This window comes from Triticum aestivum, chromosome 1B (genome assembly GCF_018294505.1).
Source record: "Triticum aestivum cultivar Chinese Spring chromosome 1B, IWGSC CS RefSeq v2.1, whole genome shotgun sequence".
In the NCBI taxonomy this organism is placed as follows: Eukaryota; Viridiplantae; Streptophyta; class Magnoliopsida; order Poales; family Poaceae; genus Triticum; species Triticum aestivum.
The window spans coordinates 148,920,356-148,930,275 of record NC_057795.1 but is presented as its reverse complement, the minus strand read 5'-3'; the positions used below and the strand labels follow the sequence as shown (position 1 = coordinate 148,930,275).

The 9,920-nt window shown below is 45.8% G+C and overlaps 1 pseudogene; it reads right to left on the bottom strand.

Annotated features, from left to right (window-relative positions):
* Positions 1 to 4,353: 4,353 nt before the first annotated feature.
* On the bottom strand, positions 4,354 to 5,868 carry LOC123077844 (mitochondrial coenzyme A transporter SLC25A42-like; annotated as a pseudogene).
* Positions 5,869 to 9,920: the final 4,052 nt, after the last annotated feature.

Genomic DNA, 9,920 nt, shown 5'->3' with positions numbered 1-9,920 from the left:
AACCGCAGGCGCGGTACTACCGCGACCCTGTGCGATACTACCGCAGGGCAGCCACAGACCAGGCACGGTAGGCACAGATGTAAAAAATTACATCCGTGTCTACCTCCGCTGAGATTTTATCGGTGCGAAAATCCGACACGATACTACCGCGACCAGGGGTGCGGTACTACCATGAAGGGTGCGGATGTAAAAAATTACATCTGCCCCTACCTCCGCTCCTGCTGCTGCACTTGGCCAGGCGACACGGTACTACCGCGCCGCTACACGGTACTACCGCGTAGGGCGCGGATGTAAAAAATTACATCCGCCCCTACTACCGCTTGAGCAGCGGCGCCAGGCCAGACCTCACGGTACTACCGCTTAGGAGGAGCGGTACTACCGTGCCGGAGCCCGGTACTACCGCTGGCTCCTGCGGTAGTGCCGCTCAGAGGAGCAGTACTACCGCCAGCCTGAGAAGAGCAACTCGGAGTCCTTCATTTCGCACAGACAAGGTGAGACGGAGGAGAACTCCAAAGAGCCAAAGGAAAGGTGGTGCAAAAGGGGCGTGTACGTGAGATTCCACCCAAACCTTTCCAAAGCGGACCCCCTCTTAATAGTACGACTTTCCTACGACTCAACTCCACCGAAAAGAACCATAGAGAAATGTCGTCTTCAATAATCTTCGAGGGGCAACAAATCGTCTTGTGTTTAGTCATGATACATCTGAAAAGCTCGGTACACACGATTAGTCCACAAAAGCATAGTCATCAATCACCAAAACTACTAAGGGACAAGGATGCCCTTACAACATGGGAGAAGTCTTGCCATAAGTAGTCATGTGAATTTGGTATTCGTTCGATATTTTGATGAGATGTATGTTGTCTCTCCTCTAGTGGTGTTATGTGAACGTCGACTACATGACACTTCGCCGTTATTTGGGCCTAGAGGGAGGCATTGGGAAGCAATAAGTAGATGATGGGTTGCTAGAGTGACAGAAGCTTAAACCCTAGTTTATGTGTTGCTTCGTAAGGGGCTGATTTGGATCCATATGTTTTCATGCTATGGTTAGGTTTACCTTAATACTTCTTTTGTAGTTGCGGATGCTTGAAAAAGGGGTTAATCATAAGTGGGATGCTTGTCCAAGGAAGGACAACACCCAAGCACCGGTCCACCCACATACCAAATTATCAAAGTAACAAATGTGAATCATATGAGCGTGATGAAAACTAGCTTGACGATAATTCCCATGTGTCCTCGGGAGCGCTTTTCTCTATATAAGAGTTTGTCCAGGCTTGTCCTTTGCTACAAAAAGGATTGGGCCATCTTTCTGCACCTTATTTACTTTCATTACTTGTTACTGTTACAAATTACCTTATCACAAAACTATCTGTTACCGATAATTTCAGTGCTTGCAAAGAATACCTTACTGAAAACCGCTTATCATTTCCTTCTGCTCCTCTTTGGGTTCGACACTCTTACTTATCGAAGTGTCATGTAGTCGACGTTCACATAACACCACTAGAGGAGAGACAACATACATCTCATCAAAATATCGAACGAATACCAAATTCACATGACTACTTATAGCAAGACTTCTCCCATGTCCTCAGGAACAAACGTAACTACTCACAAATCATATTAACTAGTAGAATGCCCGTGCGTTGCCACGGGCTCTTGAAAATAGTTTGTCCGAGTTACATGTTAACTTTTTAAGGTCTCGCCCCGCCATAGATCCAGACCACCACCACTGATTCCACCCCGCTTAGGCCGCCGCCTGCCGCTGCGCTGCCCATCGCGTTCACCTCCGCCCCGACCCCACCCGCCTCCTCTCAGGCCACCTCCGCCTCCGGTCCATCCTTCGCCCGGCCCTGCTCCGTCCGCCTCCCCTCCGGCCCTGCTCCGTCCGCCTCCTCTCCGGCCCTGCTCCATCTGCCTCCTCTCCAGTTCGTCTGCCGCACTGCTCCGTCCGCTTCTGCCCCGCGCCGCACGCTGCCGCCACGCTCCGTCCGCCTCCGCCCCGCGCCGCACGTTGCCGCCGGGCGAAATATAATTCAAAGAGTATATATTCTATTTTCTTACTTGACATCACAGAGAATGCAAGTCAAAGATATTGCGATACATCTTACCCTTCTATAAATTGACTGCAAGGCACAATCCCCAGCAAAATATACAGAATGAATTGCTCCTATGATCCAAGTATTGCATGAATAGTTATATACAAACTATTCAACAGTGAGCATAAACATGGCATGTACTACCAAAATACCTTGGATATGGAGCTTAGTCTGCATGTCTATTCATTTTGTTTCCATGGTACAATGTCAATACTTGTTTCCCTAGTACAATGCCCGTGCGTTGTCACGGGCCTTTTAATTTTTTTTTTCTGATTGCAAACATAAGCATAATGCATTTCCAATTTCACATGTATAGAAAAAAATTACAGTAACAATCAAAAATGTATTTGATGCAATGTATTTTCATTATTCCACTCCACTTGCATCTCCTAGTAGAACGCCCGTGCGTTGCAATGGGCTATATTGACGACTTCTTTTTTTACGTCAAAGCACTCTTCTTTTCTCCCATTCTTCCTTCCCCCAATTAAAAATGTTTCTCAGAGTGATATGTGAATGGATAAATTTACAATGATACTAAAATATGAAGGACTAAAACCATATTTATGAAAGAACATTTCTACAACACATTCGACATGAAACTTATGGTGCTTGATAGATTGGATAAAACATGATGCTGGCTTAGCACCAAATCTAATTGATAGTTCAGAACATGGTTGCCATACCATTGTACCTGAAAGATCTGTCTCCCCCTTCCTCGCTCCCTCTCTAGTAGCTGTCTCATGAGCCGGTCGTCATTGTTGCTGTTGATGGCGATGACAATAATGAGGAGGAACACCACAAGAGCTAGATGTTCTTGACCTCTTCCCTATGGTAACTGCCGCCTCTGCATTGGGTGTCGTTCATCAACACCACCGCTGCGCCAGCTGCTACTTGTATAGAAAATAAGAAGATAGAAACTTTGTATGTTGGGTCGCCAGCTGCTCATTTGCTTGTATGATTGTGGAGACTGCGCTAAACAAGCAGGCTGGTAATTGTACTCCAGCTTGAATGGAGATGCACCAAGTTCACTTGATCCACCAATCAACTTTGGACTGTGGATCCCAAGTCCGAGAACAAAAACTCGCTGAAAGTCTGCATGTGTATCCAACAATCATGACAGGTACTCCATATGTAAAGAAATATAAGAGCGTTTAGATAACACTCTTATATTTCTTTGAGGAGGGATTATGGACCAAAAGAAGAAAATAAACATTGCATGCTACAGAAATGGATAATAAAATCTATCGGCATGAGATGCCACATGAATGTCACAAACATAAGCATAGTTTCGATGCACACTATCTCATGTTTCATGTTAAATATAGGTTTGTGCACGTTGACTTTTGCTGGTAGATGGAGATACTAAGATGAAAAAATGGTCACACAAAAATTGCTTTTCAAATGTTAATATTACCAAGACTAATCCATGAATAAAATGTATGCAAATATGCACAGTAAAGATACTTACTTAAAATAGTTACTGGACTAAACTCACTGATATAGAGCTATCAAAACCGGAGCCAAGGCTCAAATCTTAACAACGATCAAAGCAGACTTCAGCCTTGTGGTTGCCGCATAGGCTCACCACAGTGACAACACCAACTCTCTTCCGTCTTCTCAGTTTCTTGACAAAAAATGATACTGCTATTTGCACATTAGGGAGTAAATTATGCTTCAAGCATTACTCAAACCAAATCAGCAATATGTAGGCTTAAAATATCAGCAGGCATCCACACAGATTTCTACAGCTGAAATATAGTGTTGTGATTTGTGTACCCATAATGCAGAATAACCTATTGTTCTATTTGGTGGTTAAATAAATAAACATTATTGTTTTTGGCTAGTGCCTGTAGAGCTACTAAATGATAGTCAGCGTCACTGTATATTTCTAAGAAAGAAAATTATAAGACTTCATTGGTTGTAAATAACGCTAATTGTATATTTCTAAGAAAGAAAATTATAAGACTTGAAAAGAAAATTATGGAGCTTCAGTTCATATGCATCTAGTCATATAAAAAAATAAGAACACATGCTTCAACTCCTGTTAGTTCAGTCACAAAAAAAATCATCACCAAAAATCAGAGGACAAAGTATCATTGTTATATTTGTTGACTTGATTGATTACTGTAGGTTAACACACCCAATTGGAATTAACCTGCAATAGGATAAAAGAAATTAAGATTTGAGACGTGTGTTATAGGGTTCATAGAAGAGAGAAGAGGAGGTACCATATCAAATCATTGGTCGCACAGTTTGACATTCAACTTTCCATTTTCCAATGAGACCTCAGGGATTCATATACATAAACTTTGATTTATATATCACGTCCAACTCCCTGTAAGACATAAAAGTTACTGGGAAGTCAACTAAAAAACAATTCTCAGCAGAAACATACGGCTTACCAATAAGGTGGACCAAAGGCCTTTACAATCCTCTACCATTCTCTTCTCTACAAATTGTAGCCAACGTGTGAAAGATGCCCTTGTAATACCTAGTGGTTTTCTGCAGAATTTTATAGACATGAAAGTTTAGCTTACTAAAACATGTTCCTTTGGTCTGTAAAGCTGCATTGCATGAAAGCATTAGGTAAAGATGCTCTAAGTTCTAACTGGAAGTTATATTGATTGATTGGTTGGCTTAGTGTTATTCACAAATCACGAAAGGAAGAAAAGCATCACCTGTGTTGTCAGGTGATTTCAAAGAACATCCAATGGGTAAGTTACAAATGCAGGTGTCACTCACGCTAGACCACCACCAAGTAAACATATAGACACTAACATAATTTGGGCCGTCCATTCCGTGAAGCTGCAACTATATTTCGAAATTTATAAACCTATAACAAAAAAACATAGTCGTGAGAAATCTTGCAAGTTAACATACTAAAATTCAGTGCTGAACTTTTTGTATCGCTCATATCAACAGAAGCTGATGACGGAATAAGAAAATCGATGTATAATTTTCACAAGATTGCCTTTCGAATATGCCCAAAACACTTCTTGTCGAACAACCCACGAAGCCATGTGCCATGTACTACCCTTCCTTAGACCTGCAACATCTGAATGCATACCTGCCACCTGTCGGATCAGTATGCCACAAGCTCATACAACAAACTTTATCATCAGCATATGGGTTATGTGACAAAAAAATTATTGTATTCAAGAACATTTTCGCGAGATTGCAATTTTGTAGCTATGAACAGCATATGGTACATACAATGAATCCACAACCAAGTTGAAGTTTGGACCATGATTGGACAATACAGCGCAGATGTTGTAAATTAACAACAATAATAATAGGCCATGACTGTCAACCAGAGATATATTGTTTGGGGCAATCAATTCAAAGCGAGGGAAGAATATATATCACATTCAGGGAACTTAGTTGATATTATCAACATCCAATTCCTTTGAAGAATCTATATATGTGCAGTGTGAAAGCAGAAGGAGCACAGCAGCACCATGAAATAGAAGATAAATATTCCTTCACGCTCACAATCCGTGCACACGAGAACGCCGGAGATAAAAGAGGGGGCGGAAAGCCTATTACCTGCAAGAGGATGGAGAGTGGCGAGGATCGAGATGCAGATGGTGATCCAGCCAAGGAGCCGCTGCGCTTGGCAGGGGAAGGCCCCGACGACGCCATGGAAGAGGAGACGGTGGCCGCCGCCAGTCGACGGCAACGGGGACCTGGTGGATATCACCTCCATCATCCCAGACACGCCTTCATGGTGGGCATCCTCACGGCCCCTTGAATCCGCAGCAGCTTCTCCTTGCATCCCTGTCGCCAGATCATAGCAAACTGCACACACGCCCGAATCAGATCAAGATGCGGAAATAACCAAACCAGAAGAAGTGGAGGAGGGATTCGTACCTAGTCGAGGCCATGGACCAGAGGGTGGTCTGCGGCGCCAACGCCAGATCGGTCATCGTGGCCGCGGGCGAGGGACGCGGCGGCGACCTCGTTCCTCGGCGGCGGCGGCGGATCCTATCGGGGCTGGGGCGTCTCCTCTCGGCGGCGGCGGCGGCTCCTCTCGGGGCTGCCTGGGTCGCTCACCATGAAGAAGAAGATAGGGTAGAGGAATTGAGCGAGGGAGGAGGAATCGAGCGGCTTGTACGGCAGGGGGCCAAACCATGATAAAAATCAGTACAACCCGTGCGAGGTGGAGAACGAAATGACTTACCTATAGCTCATGATTTGATTGAGATGATATGAAAGGAAGGAAAATTGTGATTTAGTCAGACAAAGTTTTGGAAAGTTCTGATTCAGCTGAGAAATAGATGGAAATAATGCCTCAGGATGAAGAGGTCATGATTAGGGTATGGCAAGAAGAACTTTTTTGGAAAGCTTTGATTCTGGTGATAATTACCATATTCGAAATTTCCTTAGTTATAGCCTTACCATACATGGATTGATTTATTACTATAATTATCATATTTGAGATTTCTAAGTTTATAGCCTTACCATACGTGGATTAATTGTGATTGATTACCATAAATACGTTGGGTATTGTCGGCCAGACGAGAAAGAGCAAAACCGGTGGGAGGGGGTGGTGGGAGGTGGGACGAAGAAAAACCGGTTGAAAAAAAGCCGGTTGAAAATAAACCGGTTGAAAATAAACCGGTTGAAAGTGGGGGGGGGGACTATTCAACCAATTCGTCCATTAGGAGTAGAGATGTTCATAATCAGAGGGGTATTAATATGCATAAAGGATCTGAACATATGATCTTCCACCAAATAAACCAACTACCATCAACTACAAGGAGTAATCAACAGTACTAGCAACCCACACGTACCAATCATAGGTTTTGAGACAAAGATTGGATACAAGAGATGAACTAGGGTTTGAGAGGAGATGGTGCTAGTGAAGATGTTGATGGAGATTGACCCCCTCCCGATGAGAGGATCGATGGTGACGATTTCCCCCTCCCGGAGGGATGTTTCCCGGGTAGAATAGCTCCACCGGAGCCCTTGCAGAGAATATCTTGCTAAAAACCACTTGTCATTTCCTCATGCAGCTTCACTAGCTTGTCCTTCTTATAACACCACTAGAGGAAATATGTTGCTATTGTAAGAAGGATCATGATGCCCTCATGTCCGTATTTTATTTTATCGACACCTCTATCTCTAAACATGTGGACATATTTTTCGTTATCGGCTTCCGCTTGAGGACAAGCGAGGTCTAAGCTTGGGGGAGTTGATACGTCCATTTTCCATCATGCTTTTATATCGATATTTATTGCATTATGGGCTGTTGTCGGTGTCAAAACCGGCGGATCTCGGGTAGCAGGTCCCGAACTATGTGTCTAAGGTCGATGGTTGCAGGAGACGGGGGACACAATGTTTACCCAGGTTCAGGCCCTCTCTATGAAGGTAATACCCTACTTCCTGCTTGATTGATCTTGACGAATATGAGTATTACAAGAGTTGATCTACCATGAGATCGTAATGGCTAAAACCCTAGAAGTCTAGCCTGTATGACTACGATTATGATTGTTCGCCTCTACGGACCTAGCCCTCCGGTTTATATAGACACCAGAGGGATCTAGGGTTACATAAAGCCGGTTACAGAGAAGGGAATCTTCATATTTGGTCGCCAAGCTTGCCTTCCACGCCAAGGAGAGTCCCATCCGGACACGGGTAGGGTCTTCGGTCTTCGTATCTTCATAGCCCATCAGTCCGGCCCATGGCTAACAGGCCGGACACCCGAGGACCCCTTAGTCCAGGACACCCTCAGTAGCCCCCGAACCAGACTTCAATGACGAGGTGTCCGGCGCGCAGATAGTCCTCGGCATTGCAAGGCGGGTTCCTCCTCCGATGACTTCAAAATGATGTATTCGGCTTTCCATTCAATGTCGTACCCCTCGGCTTTTGTGTATCAACGACTTCAGCTTCCATGTGTCGCGTGAATGCGAGAGGTCAGGGTGTTTTTACACATAACACCCCGGACATGTAAGGAGGAGTGTCTATTTAAAGAGATTGGATCTCAGATCCATTCAGCACCACGCGGAAAAAATCCTCAGAGCTTGCTAGAAAAGACCACTCCAACATGGCTTACGCTCCCAGCTCCTCCTCCCGTCCCTACGCCCTAGAAAAAGGCGACTGGGAGAAATGTTCTGTATCCCACGGACAGCTAGTGAAGCTGCAAACACAGGGATTTCTTCCCCCTGTGGATCTGGTCCCTGTTCGGGCAAGGTTGACCTCCTTCAATGATGAGCTCTAGGCGGAGAATTTCCCCAATCCATCTGGGGGGGACGAGTGTGCTTCGTCCCTTATTTGCTAAGAGGTTTCGGATTTCCAATTCATCCATTCCTCTGAGGGCTTCTGGAGTATTATGGCCTCCAATTGCACAACTTCACTCCCGCCTCCATCTTGCACACCGCGGGTTACGTTGCTCTTTGTGAGCTGTTCCTGGGTTGTGAGGCCCATTTTGAATTGTGGAGAAAGCTATTCTGCCTCGTCCCGCGTAACCATGAGTGATCCATATTTGAGGTGGGCGGAGAAGAGGTGTGGCGCATCGCCGAGACTGGATACCTGTCCGGCACACCAAAGAAAACATCCGAAGAATGGCCTTCCGAATGGTTCTATATCGAGGACGTCGCACTTCCTGATCCAGTTCGGAGGGTTCTTCCCGAGTTCACAAGAGTTCCTTTGAAGAAACACCGCAACTGGCGCCCTCGGAGCCTCGAGGAGGAAGATATTGCGGAAGTTCGTCAACTCGTGAGCAAGGTAAAGACGCTCGCTCAGTCTGGATTATCAATAGTCAAGGTAATGGCGACTTCCATAGTGCGGGGGGTTCAGCCACTCCAATACAGAGGGCTTCCCATGTGGCACTACAATGGGGAGGATGACGCCTCCCGCTGCGGCTGGAAGGTTCCGGACACCCCCGCCGCTCTGGCCAAAATATTGACCGAACTGTTCAAAGGGGAGGAAAAGGAATTTCTTCGTATCAAGCGCAGAGATGGATTTTCCATGTACAACCCTCCTAGCTGGGTAAGTTCCAACCCCCTGCTCTACTTACTCCACTCCCTGAGCCACTTTCAATGAATATTAACCCGTCCATTTATAACAGCAATGGCGGAAGATCTCCGAGGGGCTTCACAGCCCGCCCCCGCAGCTAGAGGTCCATAACCGGGACCTCGACCCTGGATTCAAAGAGGATCCGGATATATTCGTGGTGCTCGAGGACGGGGTGTTCTACCAGGCGAGCTATGACGGCACGGAAGTGGCCATCACCACCGAGTATCCCGGTCTTCTCCCTGATTCACACGTAAGTAATCAGGAGACATCTCCTCCGAAAGAGTTCCCTCATTCTGCCTCACCCACCGCACTGTCCTGTGCTCAAAAGGGGAGGCGGCACGCCATGCTACCCCAGAGGTAACTCCAAAGAGAGCGGCCCCCACGCCAGGCAAGCCTTCGAAGAGGAAGGTAAATGAAGACTCGGCTGAGCCTTCATCGAAGAGGTATGGATTTGTAAATATGCCCCTTGGCAGTCGCATCCAATTGTGACTTTTTTGTTTGTCTTGTATCAGGAAAAGAGTTCGCCGGACTATGTCTGGGGGTCCAGCCGGTCATACTCCCCACAGCTGAGATCCAGATCCTGCCGTAAAGGCAGGGGCTGATACGGGGGTGACGCCGGATTGTCCTTCGGCCGAGGATTCGGATAATGTATCTGTCACAAACTTGGAACTAGAGAGCACCCTAAATCATCAGCGCCGGAGGGCCGTTTTACGAGGCCCCAGCTTTTTAGAAGAGGCATTTAATGCCTTCAGCTCGGCTGATGCATACATCCAAGCTGCTCGAGATGGGCTTAGCCACAAATCAACATTT